Here is a 7,279-nt window from a genome sequence, read left to right as displayed (position 1 = left end):
TAATGTATGTAATTTATTTATAATGTGTGTTTGGATCGGGGATGTGTATAGTGTTTATTTATATTTGGTATAGTTTATGTATTTATGCAATGTATGTATTTTTGTGATGTGTGTTTTTCGTGTTTAATGTGTGTATTTTATTATTGATGTTTGTACTTTGACCAAGGATGTGTATAGTGTGTCTATTTTATGCAATGTATGTATTTTGATTAATTTGTATTTTTGCAATGTATTAAGTTTGGAGTATGTGGATTGTGTGTACTTTGTGTATAAAGTATGCCTTGTTTGGAATGTGTGTGTATGTGTGGAAATTGTATATTTCGTGTAGTGTGTATTTTTAATACGGTTTGTATTTTGTGTGTATGATTTTAGTGCATTTATGTTTTATATAGTGTGTTTATAGTGCTACATATGTAGTTCTCGTATATGAATATTATAGTGTGTTACGGGTATTGTGTGTAGTGAATATATTTTGTGCATGTATTATGCGTGCTTTGTGTATAGTGTGTGTTTATATTTTCAGTAACGTGTGTATTATGTGCAATATATGCAATGTGTGTTTTTTGTGGTAAGTTTGTGTATTTTCTATTTTTTTGTGTATAGTGTGTGTTTTTAAATTCTGTATAGTGTGTGTATTTTATACAATGTATGTATTTTGTATAATATATATTCTTTGTAATGTAAGTAGCGTGGAGTGTGTCGATAAAGTCTACTTTGTGTGTGTAATTTGTGCATTGTGTGTATTTTGTGGTAAGTGTATTATTGTGTGTTAAGAGTATTAATGCGTGTATTTTATATATAATATGTATTTTGACCAGAGGTGTGTATAGTGAGTCTTTATGTTCTATATAGTGTGTGTATTTTGTATAGTGTATGTGGTGTGTAATGTAAGTAATGTGCATTTTGTGCATTTTGCGTATTTTGATCGGGGATGTGTATAGTGTTTGTTAATATTTTGAATAGTGTGATTTTATGCAATTTATGTATTTTATATAGCGTGTACTGTGTGCAAGTAGTGTGGAGTGTGTGCATTATGTCTATTTTGTGTGTAAGGTGTGCACTGTGTGTATTTTTTGGGAAATGTGTGACGGTGTGTGTATTTTTTGTTTATAAGTGTATTTTGACCGGAGATGTGTATCATACAATGTTTGTATTTTATATAGTTTGTATTGTGTGTAAAGTGTGCATTGTGTGTATAAATTGTGCATTTGTATGTATGTGTGTGGAAGTGTGTATTTTATTATTAATGTTTGTATTTTGATTGAGGATGTGTATATTGTGTATTTATATTTTGTATAGTGTGGATTATATGTACTTTGTGTATAAATTGTGAAGTGTGTGTATTTTGTGTTTAATGTGTGTATTTTATTATTAATGTTTGTATTTTGTGATTAGTTTGTGTGTATGTGTAATTTGTATATATATGTTTGTATTTTGTTTTTAATTTGTGTGTATGTGTCAATTGTGTGCTTTGTGTTTAATTTGTGTATTTTATTATTAGTGTGTCTATGTGTATTTTGTATTTAATGTATGTAATTTATTTATAATGTGTGTATTTGGATCAAGGATGTGTACAATATTTATTTATATTTGGTATAGTTTATGTATATTTTGCAATGTATGTATTTTTATAAAGTGTATTGTGTTCAATGTATGCTGTGGAGTGTGTATGTGTGTGAGTTGTGTATTTTGTGTTTAATCTATATATTTTATTATTAGTGTGTGCATTTTTTACTGGAGATGTGTTTATGTGTGGGAAGTGTGTCTATGTGTATTTTGTGTTTAATGTATGTAATTTATTTATAATGTGTGTTTAGATCGGGGATGTGTATAGTGTTTATTTATATTTGGTATAGTTTATGTATTTATGCAATGTATGTATTTTTGTGATGTGTGTTTTTCGTGTTTAATGTGTGTATTTTATTATTGATGTTTGTATTTTGACCAAGGATGTGTATAGTGTGTCTTTTTTATGCAATGTATGTATTTTGATTAATTTGTATTTTTGCAATGTATTAAGTTTGGAGTATGTGGATTGTGTGTACTTTGTGTATAAAGTATGCCTTGTTTGGGATGTGTGTGTATGTGTGGAAATTGTATATTTCGTGTAGTGTGTATTTTTAATACAGTTTGTATTTTGTGTGTATGATTTTAGTGCATTTATGTTTTATATAGTGTGTTTATAGTGCTACATATGTAGTTCGCGTATATGAATATTATAGTGTGTTACGGGTATTGTGTGTAGTGAATATATTTTGTGCATGTATTATGCGTGCTTTGTGTATAGTGTGTGTTTATATTTTCAGTAACGTGTGTATTATGTGCAATATATGCAATGTGTGTTTTTTGTGGTAAGTTTGTGTATTTTCTATTTTTTTGTGTATAGTGTGTGTTTTTAAATTCTGTATAGTGTGTGTATTTTATATAATGTATGTATTTTGTATAATATATATTCTTTGTAATGTAAGTAGCGTGGAGTGTGTCGATAAAGTCTACTTTGTGTGTGTAATTTGTGCATTGTGTGTATTTTGTGGTAAGTGTATTATTGTGTGTTAAGAGTATTAATGCGTGTATTTTATATATAATATGTATTTTGACCAGAGGTGTGTATAGTGAGTCTTTATGTTCTATATAGTGTGTGTATTTTGTATAGTGTATGTGGTGTGTAATGTAAGTAGTGTGCATTTTGTGCATTTTGCGTATTTTGATCGGGGATGTGTATAGTGTTTGTTAATATTTTGAATAGTGTGATTTTATGCAATTTATGTATTTTATATAGCGTGTACTGTGTGCAAGTAGTGTGGAGTGTGTGCATTATGTCTATTTTATGTGTAAGGTGTGCACTGTGTGTATATTTTGGGAAATGTGTGACGGTGTGTGTATTTTTTGTTTATAAGTGTATTTTGACCGGAGATGTGTATCATACAATGTATGTATTTTATATAGTGTGTATTGTGTGTAAAGTGTGCATTGTGTGTATAAATTGTGCATTTGTGTGTATGTGTGTGGAAGTGTGTATTTTATTATTAATGTTTGTATTTTGATTGAGGATGTGTATATTGTGTATTTATATTTTGTATAGTGTGGATTATATGTACTTTGTGTATAAATTGGGAAGTGTGTGTATTTTGTGTTTAATGTGTGTATTTTATTATTAATGTTTGTATTTAATGATTTGTTTGTGTGTATGTGTAATTTGTATATATATGTTTGTATTTTGTTTTTAATTTGTGGGTATGTGTTAATTGTGTGCTTTGTGTTTAATTTGTGTATTTTATTATTAGTGTGTCTATGTGTATTTTGTGTTTAATGTATGTAATTTATTTATAATGTGTGTATTTGGATCAAGGATGTGTACAGTATTTATTTATATTTGGTATAGTTTATGTATATTATGCAATGTATGTATTTTTATAAAGTGTATTGTGTTCAATGTATGCTGTGGAGTGTGTATGTGTGTGAGTTGTGTATTTTGTGTTTAATCTATATATTTTATTATTAGTGTGTGCATTTTTTACTGGAGCTGTGTTTATGTGTGGGAAGTGTGTCTATGTGTATTTTGTGTTTAATGTATGTAATTTATTTATAATGTGTGTTTGGATCGGGGATGTGTATAGTGTTTATTTATATTTGGTATAGTTTATGTATTTATGCAATGTATGTATTTTTGTGATGTGTGTTTTTCGTGTTTAATGTGTGTATTTTATTATTGATGTTTGTACTTTGACCAAGGATGTGTATAGTGTGTCTATTTTATGCAATGTATGTATTTTGATTAATTTGTATTTTTGCAATGTATTAAGTTTGGAGTATGTGGATTGTGTGTACTTTGTGTATAAAGTATGCCTTGTTTGGAATGTGTGTGTATGTGTGGAAATTGTATATTTCGTGTAGTGTGTATTTTTAATACGGTTTGTATTTTGTGTGTATGATTTTAGTGCATTTATGTTTTATATAGTGTGTTTATAGTGCTACATATGTAGTTCTCGTATATGAATATTATAGTGTGTTACGGGTATTGTGTGTAGTGAATATATTTTGTGCATGTATTATGCGTGCTTTGTGTATAGTGTGTGTTTATATTTTCAGTAACGTGTGTATTATGTGCAATATATGCAATGTGTGTTTTTTGTGGTAAGTTTGTGTATTTTCTATTTTTTTGTGTATAGTGTGTGTTTTTAAATTCTGTATTGTGTGTGTATTTTATACAATGTATGTATTTTGTATAATATATATTCTTTGTAATGTAAGTAGCGTGGAGTGTGTCGATAAAGTCTACTTTGTGTGTGTAATTTGTGCATTGTGTGTATTTTGTGGTAAGTGTATTATTGTGTGTTAAGAGTATTAATGCGTGTATTTTATATATAATATGTATTTTGACCAGAGGTGTGTATAGTGAGTCTTTATGTTCTATATAGTGTGTGTATTTTGTATAGTGTATGTGGTGTGTAATGTAAGTAATGTGCATTTTGTGCATTTTGCGTATTTTGATCGGGGATGTGTATAGTGTTTGTTAATATTTTGAATAGTGTGATTTTATGCAATTTATGTATTTTATATAGCGTGTACTGTGTGCAAGTAGTGTGGAGTGTGTGCATTATGTCTATTTTGTGTGTAAGGTGTGCACTGTGTGTATTTTTTGGGAAATGTGTGACGGTGTGTGTATTTTTTGTTTATAAGTGTATTTTGACCGGAGATGTGTATCATACAATGTATGTATTTTATATAGTTTGTATTGTGTGTAAAGTGTGCATTGTGTGTATAAATTGTGCATTTGTATGTATGTGTGTGGAAGTGTGTATTTTATTATTAATGTTTGTATTTTGATTGAGGATGTGTATATTGTGTATTTATATTTTGTATAGTGTGGATTATATGTACTTTGTGTATAAATTGTGAAGTGTGTGTATTTTGTGTTTAATGTGTGTATTTTATTATTAATGTTTGTATTTTGTGATTAGTTTGTGTGTATGTGTAATTTGTATATATATGTTTGTATTTTGTTTTTAATTTGTGTGTATGTGTCAATTGTGTGCTTTGTGTTTAATTTGTGTATTTTATTATTAGTGTGTCTATGTGTATTTTGTATTTAATGTATGTAATTTATTTATAATGTGTGTATTTGGATCAAGGATGTGTACAATATTTATTTATATTTGGTATAGTTTATGTATATTTTGCAATGTATGTATTTTTATAAAGTGTATTGTGTTCAATGTATGCTGTGGAGTGTGTATGTGTGTGAGTTGTGTATTTTGTGTTTAATCTATATATTTTATTATTAGTGTGTGCATTTTTTACTGGAGATGTGTTTATGTGTGGGAAGTGTGTCTATGTGTATTTTGTGTTTAATGTATGTAATTTATTTATAATGTGTGTTTAGATCGGGGATGTGTATAGTGTTTATTTATATTTGGTATAGTTTATGTATTTATGCAATGTATGTATTTTTGTGATGTGTGTTTTTCGTGTTTAATGTGTGTATTTTATTATTGATGTTTGTATTTTGACCAAGGATGTGTATAGTGTGTCTTTTTTATGCAATGTATGTATTTTGATTAATTTGTATTTTTGCAATGTATTAAGTTTGGAGTATGTGGATTGTGTGTACTTTGTGTATAAAGTATGCCTTGTTTGGGATGTGTGTGTATGTGTGGAAATTGTATATTTCGTGTAGTGTGTATTTTTAATACAGTTTGTATTTTGTGTGTATGATTTTAGTGCATTTATGTTTTATATAGTGTGTTTATAGTGCTACATATGTAGTTCGCGTATATGAATATTATAGTGTGTTACGGGTATTGTGTGTAGTGAATATATTTTGTGCATGTATTATGCGTGCTTTGTGTATAGTGTGTGTTTATATTTTCAGTAACGTGTGTATTATGTGCAATATATGCAATGTGTGTTTTTTGTGGTAAGTTTGTGTATTTTCTATTTTTTTGTGTATAGTGTGTGTTTTTAAATTCTGTATAGTGTGTGTATTTTATACAATGTATGTATTTTGTATAATATATATTCTTTGTAATGTAAGTAGCGTGGAGTGTGTCGATAAAGTCTACTTTGTGTGTGTAATTTGTGCATTGTGTGTATTTTGTGGTAAGTGTATTATTGTGTGTTAAGAGTATTAATGCGTGTATTTTATATATAATATGTATTTTGACCAGAGGTGTGTATAGTGAGTCTTTATGTTCTATATAGTGTGTGTATTTTGTATAGTGTATGTGGTGTGTAATGTAAGTAGTGTGCATTTTGTGCATTTTGCGTATTTTGATCGGGGATGTGTATAGTGTTTGTTAATATTTTGAATAGTGTGATTTTATGCAATTTATGTATTTTATATAGCGTGTACTGTGTGCAAGTAGTGTGGAGTGTGTGCATTATGTCTATTTTATGTGTAAGGTGTGCACTGTGTGTATTTTTTGGGAAATGTGTGACGGTGTGTGTATTTTTTGTTTATAAGTGTATTTTAACCGGAGATGTGTATCATACAATGTATGTATTTTATATAGTGTGTATTGTGTGTAAAGTGTGCATTGTGTGTATAAATTGTGCATTTGTGTGTATGTGTGTGGAAGTGTGTATTTTATTATTAATGTTTGTATTTTGATTGAGGATGTGTATATTGTGTATTTATATTTTGTATAGTGTGGATTATATGTACTTTGTGTATAAATTGTGAAGTGTGTGTATTTTGTGTTTAATGTGTGTATGTTACTATTAATGTTTGTATTTTCTCATTAGTTTGTGTGTATGTGTAATTTGTATATATATGTTTGTATTTTGTTTTTAATTTGTGTGTATGTGTCAATTGTGTGCTTTGTGTTTAATTTGTGTATTTTATTATTAGTGTGTCTATGTGTATTTTGTGTTTAAAGTATGTAATTTATTTATAATGTGTGTTTTTGGATCAAGGATGTGTACAGTATTTATTTATATTTGGTATAGTTTATGTATATTATGCAGTGTATGTATTTTTATAAAGTGTATTGTGTTCAATGTATGCGCAATGTATGTATTTTTATAAAGTGTATTGTGTTCAATGTATGCTGTGGAGTGTGTCTGTGTGTGAGTTGTGTATTTTGTGTTTAATCTATGTATTTCATTATTAGTGTGTGTATTTTTGACTGGAGATGTGTTTATGCGTAGGAAGTGTGTTTATGTGTATTTTGTGTTTAATGTATGTAATTTATTTATAATGTGTGTATGGATCAGGGATGTGTATAGTGTTTATTTATATTTGGTATAGTTTATGTATTTATGCAATGTATGTATTTTT

Source organism: Salvia splendens, chromosome 9 (genome assembly GCF_004379255.2).
Source record: "Salvia splendens isolate huo1 chromosome 9, SspV2, whole genome shotgun sequence".
Taxonomy (NCBI): domain Eukaryota; kingdom Viridiplantae; phylum Streptophyta; class Magnoliopsida; order Lamiales; family Lamiaceae; genus Salvia; species Salvia splendens.
Note: the sequence above shows the minus strand (reverse complement) of the source record.